We start from the raw sequence: 13,375 nt of genomic DNA, 5'->3' as shown, positions 1-13,375 counted from the left end.
AGCCAAGGTCCCAGCTGTCCACACATACTGGCTGAAGTTAGAACTATCCAGCAAACCTAGAGCTGGTGAGACGTAATAAATGATTATTGGCTTAATAAAACTAGAATTCTTCATTATTATTCTCAGATTTCAGAACTGGGAAAATCTATTTGCATATCATTTTTACATACCAGTACTCTGATGGCATTAATTTTTAATACGGTGAAACTCCATTCAAATTTGGGCCAAGATTAAAAGCAACAATTAGGTTGTTTTGAGAAATTACCACTTTAATCTTTCACCATTATTGGATGACTGCAAACCTTCTTGTGTTATAAGGTCAACAAGAATGAAGTTTAGCCAGGTGCTGGTGGCTCATGCCTGTAATTCTAGCTACTCAGGAGGCAAAGATCAGGTGGATCACATTTTGAAGCCATCCTGGGCAACTAGTTCTCAAGACCTTATGTCAAAAACTAAAGCAGATACCTTAAAGCAACTGAGGCCAATAGGAAAAGGGGAACAGGTACTAGAGAAAAGGTTAGATCAAAAAGAATTAACCTAGAAGGTAACACACACGCACAGGAAATCAATGTGAGTCAATGCCCTGTATAGCTATCCTTATCTCAACCAGCAAAAACCCTTGTCCCTTCCTGTTATTGCTTATACTCTTTCTACAACAAAATTAGAAATAAGGGCAAAATAGTTTCTGCTGGGTATTGGGGGGGGGAGAGGGAGGGGGTGGAGTGGGTGGTAAGGGAGGGGGTGGGGGCAGGGGGGAGAAATGAACCAAGCCTTGTATGCACATATGAATAATAAAAGAAAAATGAAAAAAAAGGAATAAAACTGAAAACAGAGGAGAGATATTTGATCAAAAAAGAGATAAGTGAGATAAATGTCTAATTGTGAACAGAAGTGTCTAAGAAAAAAAAAATTAAAGCCATTATGCAAAAGGAAAAAAAAAAACCATCACAAAATAAGGACTGGTGGAATGGCTCAAGGTGTAGTCTCTGAGTTCAACTCCAGTACTACAAAAACGAAGGATGAAGTTTAATCATATGTAAAAGTGTTTGCTGAAATTTGAAGGACACTGAGCAATTTATTAGTGCAAAGTTAAGTTTATTTTAATTTTATTATTATTATTTTTCAGTGCTGGAGATTGAAAATGCTGTACCACTGAGCTGCATCCCCAGTCCCTTACAATTTTAGAGATTAATTCCTTAACATGAATACATCTTAGATTTTTCCCACACTTACAGAACCAGAAAAGGCCTTTGAAGTTGTCTAATCCACAGGGTGCCAACTGGTAATTTGTTGGTCAAATTTGACCGGCAGCGTGGGTTTAAAATTGGTAAAAATTTGAATTCGTTATGGTGCCAAAAATTTGAAATTGGAAAATCACCTTAAAAATCTATATTTCCAAATTCTCTCAAAAAGTCTAGAAGATCTGGCAACATTAAGTTTGCAGGCTAAACAGTTCATTGAAGCCAAGTCTAGGCTTCAGTACTCAAGGCTGAGCGTTAAGGCCAAAGGCCTTTTGGTTGAGGCAGGTGCCCTCCATGCTCCTGGAAAGCCCAACAACTGACTGATTAGCTTGCCTTTACTCAACACCGTAACTCAGGGAACCTCTGTTAAGCATTTGAATTTGTGACCTCCAGTCTACCCCAATAATCTACTCAATTCTTGCAGAGGCTGGGAGCCAGTGACTGACTTAAAATGCTGGTGTAAATCTAAAACATATCAACTATGCAAGTGATAGTAGAACTCCCACAGGCAGCTGGCTGAGAGAACAGCATGGATTTTGTCAGGACAAGGAGCTTGAGAGCAGCTTGCAGATGTCTGGAATTGGTGCTGGGGCCCTAAGAGGGAAGCTCCAAGAGAGGAGCCCAAAGAAGACAGTGAAGGCAAGGAAAGCAAACACCCCTTGCTTCATTATTGTGTATCTGCCATGTTGGACTTGTAATCTTTGTTAGGAAAATAGTGTGCTACTGATGATTTAAAAAGAAGGTTTTTGTTTTTGTGATGATGGGGATCGAACCCAGGACCTTGTGCATGGTAGGGAAGTTCTCTACCAATGAGCTATATATCAGTCTCTTGATGATATTGATAGACTTTGAAATGCATTAAAGTATTTCAAAAACACAAATTAACTGTGAGATTCCAGCTATGCTAGTGGTTGCTGGAATTTAGATCTGGAGTATCTTCCAGAGGCCCATGTGTTAAAGGCTTGGTCCCCAGCCATGGCACTATTGGGAGGTGATGCAGTCTTTAGGTCATGGTGCCTCATGGGATGTCTTTGGTCACTGGGGCTGTGCCCTTGAAGGGGATAGTGTGAATCCAGCTCCTTTCACTCTCTTTGCCACCTGGCCATGAAGTGAGGGCATCTTCTGCTGGGCACTCCTACCATGATCTGCTGCCTTATACAGGCTCAGAAGCGCTGGGCCAAGCAATCATGGACAGGGACCTCCTAAATTGTGAGTCAAAAGAAACCTTTTTAAGTTGATTATCTCAAGTATCTGTTACAGTAATAAAAGGCTGACTAGCACAATGGTTAAGTCTTCATTTTAAAAATTATACTTTTTAAAAATTTTCAACTGACAGATTATTAGGTCTTACACATGACATCATATTATAATTTGATACATGTGTACATTATGTAATGGTTAAATCAGAGTAATTAGCATTTCTGCTTTCTCAAATATCATCATTTCTATGTGTTGGGAAACTTCATGCTTTTCTTCTCTAGAGGTTTTGAAATGAATACTAATGATGTAGACAATAGTCCCCCACTCTTCTACACAACATTAGGACAACCTCCCTTGTCAGCTGCATCTTGGTGACCATCATTCAACTTATCTCTATCACCTTTCCTATACCGTTCTCAGCCTCTAGTGACCTCTATTCTACTCTATTTGTTTGGTTTTCTTTTTCCGATTTTTTATTATTACTGTTGAACTGGGGGTACATTGTGACATTTACCTAAGTTCTTACAATATATCATAGTTGAAATCACTCCTTCATCATGCTCCTTTATACCCCCTACCCCCATTTCTGGAATACTTTCAACAGGTCTCATTTTTCCATTTTCATATATGAACACATAACATTCCCATCATATTCACCTTCCTTCATCCTTTGCTTATGTCTTCCCCCTCCCAGTGGTTCCAACCTCCAGACAGGAACTTTTTAACCTTCTTGTTCTCCGTTTTTATAACAAAATGGCATTTTTGTTTAAGATAGCTATACACAGTGTTTCACTGTGACATTTCCATGTATATATGTATTATAAGCTGAATTGGTTATCCTTCCATTTTTCTCCTTTCTACCTAGTCCCCTTCTTATGGTGATTTCAACAGGTTAAAAAGTTCTGTATTCATTCTTGTATAGGAAATATATCACCATATTCACCTTCTTAACTTCCTTCTTTTACCCTCTCTCTCTCATATGTGACCTCCTCTTGGCATGACTTGTTTTTCATAATATTGTTTGTATTTGTATTGGGTCTATATTCCACATATGTCTACTCTCTATTTCAATGTCATCAGTTAAGCTTCCAAAAATAGTGAGAACAAGCAGTATTTGTCTTTCTGTGCCTGGCTTTACTCAACACAATTTTCTCCAGATCCATCTTGGCTGCAAATGACAGGGTATCATTCTTTTTATGGCTGAATAATATTTAGTTGTATGTTGTATACATATACCACATTAAAATATACTTTCTCTACATTTAGTCATTAGCCCCATCTTCTCTTTATTTCTTGAATTTTCCACTTTTTAAAATCTTTTTCTCACTGTGGCTATCTAAATTGAGATCATCCTCATTTATCCAGCCTCTAAACAGATCTTCAGTCTTTCAGTGGGCATTCATTTGGTATGTGCTTTCCAGTCCATCCTATGCCTTGTGCTATGATTTGGATGGCCATCCAAAACTCATGTTGAAATTTAATTGCCACTAGGACAATGTTGGGCACTGGGAGCTTCAAGAGGTGACTGAGTCATGGGACTCTGCCTAATGAATGGATTAATGTGATCACAGGTGTGGGGTAGTTGTCACAGCAGTGTTTTTGTTACAAAAGTGAGCTCTTTTGACATATAATGCCCCCGTCATGTCATAATGCAGCAAGACTTTCTAGATTCTAGAACTCTGAAAAACAAGTCCTTTTCTGTATGACTGTCCAGCCTCTGGGAGTCTGTTATAGCAGCAGACAGACACTGTGTAAAGAGGGAGATGAGCTATGGCACATACTCATAGGTCAGTCATTACCTGAGAGATGCACTGTATGGTGGCTGAGAGTGATGATGTCATTTGAGGCAGTCAACCACAATGTGCAGTGGCTTTTTTAGGAATGACACTTGAATGCAGAAGCTAGACCAGCAAGCATGATGGTCTATTATGCTGGTGTAGAAGGTTGCTGAGATCAGGGAGGATGAAGTTCGGGAATGGGATGTCCTAGGCCTCCAACGAGGGGCATTTCCAAGGGAAAGAGAGACACTGAACATCCCACAGTCTAGTGTCCTTGGATGTTCTTTGTCGAAAATGAATTCTTTTGAGCTAATTAGAGCAAAGACCAAACTGTATGTGTCAAGTCTTCAGTTTCAGGAATTCTCAAATCGAGTCTGTGTGTACTAATTTACTGCTTTCAATGTGCACCTGTTCAGTTTCTTTTCCACACAGCTAGTAGAATAATGTTTTAATCATTGAGGTCTACTTATGGCATTCCTCTGCTTTAGAAATACAGACCTTTGATCTCAGGATACATTCTGTGCTCCTCAGCTCCTCCTGCTCAAGCTCCCTCCTCCCTCTACTTTGAAATTAGGTCACGTGAAATTCCGATTCCTGGAAGGAGAATTGTTCTCTTCAGCCCCTTGCATTTTGCTCATTTTATGCTTTCCTTGCCTGGAGTACATATTGCTAACTGTTTCTCATGCCAATCCTGCCTCTCCTCCTGGTTTTATCTGACATGTTTTTTCCTTGGTGTGTTTTCAGTTCTGTTTCGTTCTTTTTTCTGAGGTTTTCCATATCCTGGCAGTTTTCTTCTTTAATGTTGTCTATTTTTGTCCTGAGTTCATTTATCCATTTATTCATTGTGTTCTCTCTTTCACTTTGGTGTTTATACAGTGCTTCTATGGTTTCCTTTATTTCTTCTTTTACTTTTTCAAATTCTCTATTTTTGTTGTCTTGGAATTTCTTGAGTGTCTCCTGTACATTTTGGTTAACCATATCCAGTATCATCTCTATAAAATTCTCATTGAGTACTTGTAGTATGTCTTCTTTTAAATTATTCTTGTGGGCTTCATTGGGTTCTTTGGCATAGTTTATCTTCATTTTGTTGGAGTGTGGATCTAAGTTTCTGTTCTCTTCATTCCCCTTTGGTTCCTGTACTAATTTTTTTGCTGTGGGGAAACTGGTTTCCCTGTTTTTTCTGTCTTCCCATCATTGTCCTTGGTGTTGTTACTGTCCCTGTACTGTGTGCAATTAAGTATTTTCTAGCTTTTAATAATAACAATGGTAATATTTAGAATGGAAGGGTAAGCTGAGATGGAAAGCAAGAATTTAAAGAAAAGGGGAAAACAAATACACAGACAAGAGGGAGAAAGCAGAACAAGGTTTCAGATAAGAAAGTTTCAAAGGTATAAACAGGGAGCTTTAGTGTACTAATTGACAGTAAGCTGAACAGACATTAGAGAGACAGAGAGAGGATTGAAAATAAAAAATAAAAAAAAAGATGAGGATAAAAATAAAAAATAAGTTAATGAAAGAAATATCTATATATAAAAATGAATTAAAATAAAATGGAAAATAGAAAATTAAAAAAAAAAAAACCCAAAAAACTTCCAAGTTTATATGTAATGCAGTTTCAGTCTTAATAATTTGGGTGTCCATATCTGTCTCCAGTCCTGCAGATGGTGCCTCAGATGTTGTTCTGTAGTTGTCTCATCAAAGGGGATGCATAAAGTAGAACAAAACTACACACACACACAAACACACACACACAAAAAAGCCCCACCAAGTGTCCCAAATTCAAATGCAATACAGTTTCAGTAAGTTTTTCAGCTTGCAGGTGTAATTCAGTTGTTCTCTCATCAAAGGTAGGGAGAAAAAGAAAAAAACAAAGAGTCTGGAGACAGTTCTGAGAGTGGTATCTGCGACTGTGGCTTGCCTGCCCACTGCTGTCAGCCTGCTGTAGCTGGCGGCGTTATTTATGCAGATCTCTGGGGTGAACTTAGCACTCACCTGGTCCCACAGGCTTTGTTTGTTCAGAGTTCTCCTGTACAGGAGCCTCTGCTACAAGCTTTCCCCTTTCCAAGCACTGGGAAAGGTGACACTGCCCCCCCCCATTGTCAGGCCTGCGTGTTTATTTACAGTTCATGTGGGAGGTGGGTCTTCCCCCCTTCTCCTGTGCAGTTTTCCTCCCACTGCCACTTTCACAAGCTTTCCTGCCCCTGATTACTGGGCGGTGCTGCTGCTCCTGCTGGCCGCCATGTTTATTTACAGTTCACGTGGGAAGTGGGTCTTCCCTCCTCTCCTGTGGAGTTTTTCTCCCTCCTCCACTCTCACAAGCTTTCCCGCTCCTGGTTGCTGGGCGCACGCACCCGCTCCCGCCAGAGGCTCTCCGGCCAGGATGGCTTGTTTATTTACAGTCCTGGGAAAGATTCCCTTACCCCAATTTTCAGTGCTCAGGGTGCCCCACCCTCTTTCCAGCGTGTCTTAATTGTTCTTATTGCTTATTACTCAGTTTCTCTTTTTTCCCTGGGTGGAGGTCAGTCTGTCCAGGGGGCTATGCTGCTCTGGTCCAGGCTTGTCTGTGGGGGTACTGCGGTACTGCGAAGCTCACCTGGTCCGCATCTTCCCAAGCCATCTGGGTGCCGGCCACTGGCGGCCCGGGGGCCCTCCTCGTTTCTTCGTTTAACGTGAGGTGGAGATTCTCTGCACCGGCTGGAGATGTGGAGGGGTCAAAGTTATGCCTTTTCTCAGTGATTATGCCTGCAAAGTGTGTCTCTGGTGTCTCTCCAAGATTTCACTATAGGAGGCTCACTTTCTGCTTCCTACCTCTAGCCGCCATCTTGGAATCTCTCCCCACAGAATATTTCTGAATGAATCCCTTGTGGATAAGGGGAGACTACTATGATAAGAAATTGTCACAAAGTCCCAGTCTCAAACAATTAATATCAATCCCCCTACCTATGAAGCTTTTTGTCCATGAGAACAATTAGATTAACAGTCATTTTCCAGGGAGGCAAGACATAGGCAGAGAGAGAGAGAGAGAGAGAGAGAGAGAGAGGGAGGGAAGGAAGGGAGTGGGGGGGGGAGAGAGAGAGCCCTTGGTGTGTTTTCAATGGCTTTGCCATGTCCCTGTGGAAGGTCAGTGGTTTTTAAGTGTCTTATAATGCACTTTTCACTGGGTTATTATATTGCAATGTAAAATCTCATGTATTTTTCTATTCTTCTATTCTTCTACTTGACCATAAGCTCTGTGAGGGCAGGATTGTGGTTATTTAGCTTGTTCACAATTTTCTCTTTTAGCAGTGGCAATAAATATTACCAAAAGTTGGCTGATGAATGAACAAATTAGGCATAAAGGAAACTCAGAAATATTTAAGAAATCAGTCCAGCAAACAAAAAGAACAAAAAACCTTTTATTTCGTGGTGTTCTTTATCTTAGAGGTAGCTGTGTGCTTACATCCTCTTTTTTTTTTTGGCAGCACTGGGATTTGAATGCAAGGCCTTGTGATTGCTAAGCAGGTACTCTACTACTCGAGCCATGACTCCAGCCTATGCTTACGTCCATAAAGATATTTTTTACATGACTGTGACGAGATGAAGAGATTAACTGATGAATCTGTCATGATGGTCTAATTCGTGTGAATTTCCTCTCTTAATTTTCTATAACCTTTAAAATCTCACTTGAAAAACTCAGTAATTCAAGGATTTTAATAGAGAGTGTTTCTAATAACTATTTCTGTATATATGAGCCACTTACCCTTTTTGTAAGCTTGGGGATTCTTAGGGCCTGCAAGTGATTATATTAACCCAAACCACAATCATTTCCTTTGGCATAAATAAAATCAAGCGGTTAGTAAGAGGCTAAAGGCCCAGCAGTCGTTCCAGGACAATTTGGATGGATGCAGATGAAATTATGGAGTCACATTTTATCTGTTGGATGCTATCCCATTATGAGCTTAGTCACCTCAGAGAGTTCAGAGAGCTCAGAAATGGAGGCAGGGAAACGATACACAGCTCTAAAGAATTATTCTCCACAGGATGAGCTTTCTTTTGCTCTGAAATACAAAGAGATTAGCTCTGGACCTCTGACCATAGGATCCTATGTGGATGGAAACATTCTTCAGTATTTTGAAAACATGAATTGTATTCTCTGCAGAATTTGATAGTAATGCAGCAGGGGTGGGGGTAGGGAGAGGTGGTGGTCAGGGGATGCTGGTTCAGATGCTGTAATTATGTTAGGACAGGAAACAAAAAATTGAAATGACCCAGATGGTTAGCCTAATGAAGCTGATCCAAAATTTATGTCAAGAGGAGTCAGAACCACGCTTCCTCTATGTGAATATGTGAGTGTGTATGTGTGGGAGTACGTGTGTGATTAGTTTTTGGCAGAAGAGGGCTTGGGGTTATCAGAATGAAATTGTGGCCGGCCATGACAGACATGCTTAGAAAAGAAATCATAACGTGCACAGAGCTCTTTCCCACCACGATCTGGCCATGGCAGACCTAGCCCCTCTCAATTGCACCACTATGAAAAATCCCCTTTCCTCTTGCTTCTCAAATACACCGTATTTCCTGGGAGCGTGTGGTTTGGATAAGGTACTTAAAGTAAATGAAGCAGAGCAGGGATGTCAGTGCTGCTGACCTGTGCCAGAGCACAAGTCCAAAACCCCATCTCTAATACAACCACACATTGTGCTCCATGCTGGAGTGACTGCTGCAAGCAGGTTGTCCATGGTCTTTGCTTTACCAACAGGAACCGGCATGATAGCTGCAATGCCATGAGGCAAAGGTGAATGACAGAGCTAGGACCAATACCATGGCTGCTCAGGCTTTGAAATGGAAGGGATTTCCCCCCTTTGATTAAAGGATTTAATATACATAAATCCACAGAACAGTGCCTAGCATGTGCCTACTATGTATCACTTATCACGTTATTGCACTGGCAAGTCTTACTGTGCTTCCAGTTCAAAGGAATTTCTTTAGCAAGCATAAAGAGCTATTGATTTTTTTGTTGTTGTTGGACGGGAAAGGAGACAGGCTCAGGTGGTAGAGCATCTGTCTTGCAAGTGTGAAGCCCTGAGTTCAAACCCAAGTACCACACAAAAACAAAACAAAACAAAAACAAGGAAGAGAGACTAACTTGAGAACAGCTTATGGTAATATGCCACCTTGAATCATTGACACCAAACCTTAGTTTCCTTATCTGTAGAATGAAACTGTGATGTATGTCTGGAATGCTGCTTTCAGTAGGGAAATACCACTTATTGCCTGTCTCACATGTGTTACAGCCATGTGAATATTTCACACTACCTCATCTAAGCCTAACAGCTCACATTTAAATTTGGTTTTTAAGAGAGACTGAGATTCATAGCACCCAAGAAATTTGTTAAAAAACAGCAATTACTTTCATGTAGTGGATATCATATGTGACAAGTTCTCTCCATACCATGCATTATTATTTCCTCGTGACTGTGCTGTTAGGTATATTACTATTTTCTACCAACCCATCAAGATCTCTTAAGTGCCGAAGGAAGTGCCAAAGCAAAGACTTGAACTCATGCTTCTTCTACTCTTAAGCCCATGATCTTACTATGAAAATGAAGGTACCTTTTGAAACCGCCCTGCTGTTAAGTTGAATTGATTTCAATCCTGCTTGAATGAGTGCAAGACACACACCCTTGACAATAAATTCTGTCGGTACTACTCAAGAGCTAGGGGAATAGAACTGTCGTAAGGAAAACGATGCTTCAAAGAGCACCGCTTGCTGCAGATGCAGAACAGGACAAATTAAGCAAGAAGGACCCAAATTGATGAAGGCTTTCAAAGACACCAGGATAGAAACAACCTAAATTAGAGATGAGACGTGGGATTGGCTGCAGAGCGTGGGTGTGTTTGTGTTGGGGAAAGAGGGAGCCTTAAGTACAGAAAGCTCTCCTCTGACAAGAGAAAGGAACAGACTGCAGCCTGTGGGAGCTTCCTTCCTTGATGTGCAGGGGCTCCTGCTGAGGGTGGGCAGTGGCACTGGCGAGCGTGATGCCCCGTGCAACTGCAGGTGCTCAGGGGCGCTACCTAGGGCACTTTCTCTGGCCTTGTACTTGGGGAGAAAACGACTGGGAAAATTCTTGAGAGCAGAGGCTGGCAGGATTTTTCCTTTTGGTTTGAATTTGGACTTCCTGGCTCCTGCTCAGATACATGGCAATTCATCTTGTTGATGAATTGCTCCAAATGAAACTGTGTGTCTCCTGGCCTTGACAGCACAGGGAGATTCGATTCAGTTCTTTTCTCATTGTGTAACTCCTAGCAAGTTGTTCCACTTTACTGAACTCCGAAGATAAGGGTGAGCCCCTAGCTCCTAGGGATCCTGTGAGGAATGGCCGATAAACACAAATGGCAGTACCACATAAATGCCAGGTAAAGCCCACTAATCCTCTTGTGGGCAGTAAGTACTATGCCTAGCCAGTCTGCTAGATCTCTCTACATTGGCACAAACCCAGGGCCTTGGGATAGGTGTTCTTGCAGAAACACGATTTAAACCACAAAGCAGATCACATTAGGGGGTCTCACTTCAAGAGACAGGGCCAGAAAGCCATCATCCACCCAGGGTGCTAGGCTCTGGAGTCTGCAATGCGTGTTACTCATGCTACAGGGTCTTTCTGTCTGAAAACCACTTTTCCAGATTGCCAGTCCTGACTGGCTTTTGTTTTTCTAAACAAAACTTGATTCTGCATAGGTTCCAAAAGAAAAATTGTGCTGGGAGTGCAGAAGAAAAATAATGACTTTTGGCCCAAGATTCCTCTTTGCCTGATTGAAACAGAACTGTGTAGCTGTTGGCAGTGAACTGGGAGCCGCTGGCTGCCCTGGGCTCCTAAATGGTGTTGAAAGCTGAAGGAAATCCTGGAAACAGGCAGCAGATGCCAAATGGCCCTGTGTGCTGGAGGGGTCTGGGGTTCAAGTTTGCTGGCTCTGCTGTACACCTGTCACAACTCACCACGCCTCTGGGTAAGGAGGTCTGCACTTCTGGACATTTAGATTTTGTGTTGATAGTGACTGAAAAAAAGCCTCCTTTAGTGGAGTGTTATTACATCAATCTTCAAGAATTAAAAGGTGGACTGGTTATGACCAAATTAAATCTACTTCCTTCCTTCCCTTTTTTCTTTCCTTCCTTCCTCCCTCCCTCCCTCAACATGTACAGTTAGCTTTTAAAATAGGTAACTTTCAGTTACTTAAACATGTGTAGTTACCATTTTAAAATTAGGATGGTGAACAATACCCTTCCTTTAAGGGTGGGACCCCTTGGTCTGATCTCCAAAGCTAGGATGCTGCTGCTTCTCGAAGTGTTCTTATCCTGTCTCCAGGAAGGCACACTCTCTCCTGGTCTTTTGTTTACTTCAGGCTTTCTTGCCAGTTCCTTTCTGCTGGTTCCTCTGCTGGACCTCTAAGTTTTGGATTGATTCTGTCAGTACTTTTTGAGTCCTCTCACTAAATATCAGAACATCACTCAATATTGATAACCCTTCTATTTATGTGTGGACCCCTGACTTCTGATATATCCAACTGTCAAATGTCCATCTGGTTGTTCAAGTTAAACACTCAAGTATTATCTTGATTGCTTTTTTTCTTTCATGTTCTTGTTCCAACCCATTGACGAGCCCTCTAAGATATAGTCTGAATCTTAGTACTTCCCACTGCCACCAGGGTGGTCCAAGCCGTGCTCACTTAGACTGTAGTTAACTTGTAGCTAGGTGTGATGGCTCAGATCTGTAATCCTAGTTACCCAGGAGGCAGAGATAGGGAGGATCATGGTTCAAGGCCAGCTTTGTTAAAAAGTTTGAGAGACCTCATCTCAACCAATAGCTGGGTGTGATGGTGGGTGCCTGTCATCCCAGTTATGCAGGTAAGCACAAATAGGAGATCTGTGATCCAGGCCAGCCTGCACATAAAGTGAGACCCTATCTCAAAAATAACCAATGCTGAAATGGCTGGTAGAGTGTCAAATGGTAATGTGCCTGCCTAGCAAGTGAGAGGCCCTGAATTCAACCACCAGTATCAAAAAAGAACAAGAAAAGTTAAACTGGCTTTAATCACATCATCTAATTATTCAAATTATAAACAGTTTGTGATTCTACTAATAATGACTAACAATATACTATGTGGTAGACATGATTCCAAGGGCTTTACGTAATTTATACTCATTAATCTGACAATTCATGAGCTACGTAGTTGAGTCATTTCACGTCACTCTAACAAAATATCTGAGATAATAAAGATAAAAGATTAATTTGGGCTCACGGCTCTAGAGGTTTTGGTGCATGATCCTTTGACCCTGTTGTTTTGTGGCCTGTGGTAAGGCAGCACACAACGGTGGGAGTGCAGAGAGGAGCAGAGCCACTCTCTTTATGGCCAAGGAGAGAAGAGAATAGGGGGCTTGGGTCCCCTAATCCTCTCCAAGAACACATCCCTAATGTCCTAAACACTTACCACTAGGCCCCACCTCTTAAAGTTTCCACCACTTTTAGGTATAAGGAAACTGAGGCACAAAGCTGCTAAGCGACTTTCCTAAGGTCACATAGCCAAGTAGGCAGCAGAGGCAGGATTCAACCCAGGCTCTAAAGCTGATCCCCCATAGAATCTATTAGTTCATTTCAGCATGATCCATTGAGTCTTTTGGGTGTGTGTATTCTTCTCTTAGGACAATGGTTTTATGCACTAAATGAATTTACTATGAAAACAAATATTATCCATTACTTTACCCATTGTATCTCAGGTATAGCTAAGAGGAGAATTGTAATAGCTTTTATATTTCTTCTACATACTTTTTATTTGGGGCCCACATTTTTGAATTTTAGAGGATATTTTTTCCCAGGGGCAGGCTAAAGTGAACTTCCCAAATTGTCTCAAATATTTTCTATTTGGAAACATTTCCCCAAAAGGCTTTGCCTTGAAAGCTGTTATGTGAAACAGCAAATTCTCTCATGTCCCAAAGGGGCTGCTCGTAGTTTAAAAAATAGTTTCCTCTGTCTTGCACATGTGCTGTGCCTCCTAGATTTATTTTGTCAGGGGAAACTTCAAAAAGGATTGGTGATTTAAACTGAGTCTTGAAGAACTGAAAGAATCTGGAATATTGAAAAGAAGGGGTTGCACAAATGCCAGCTCCACACTGGAGAGCAAGAAAGG

This window comes from Castor canadensis, chromosome 9, assembly GCF_047511655.1.
Source record: "Castor canadensis chromosome 9, mCasCan1.hap1v2, whole genome shotgun sequence".
In the NCBI taxonomy this organism is placed as follows: Eukaryota; Metazoa; Chordata; class Mammalia; order Rodentia; family Castoridae; genus Castor; species Castor canadensis.
The sequence above is the reverse complement of the archived record's forward strand: the minus strand, read 5'-3'. Positions refer to the sequence as shown.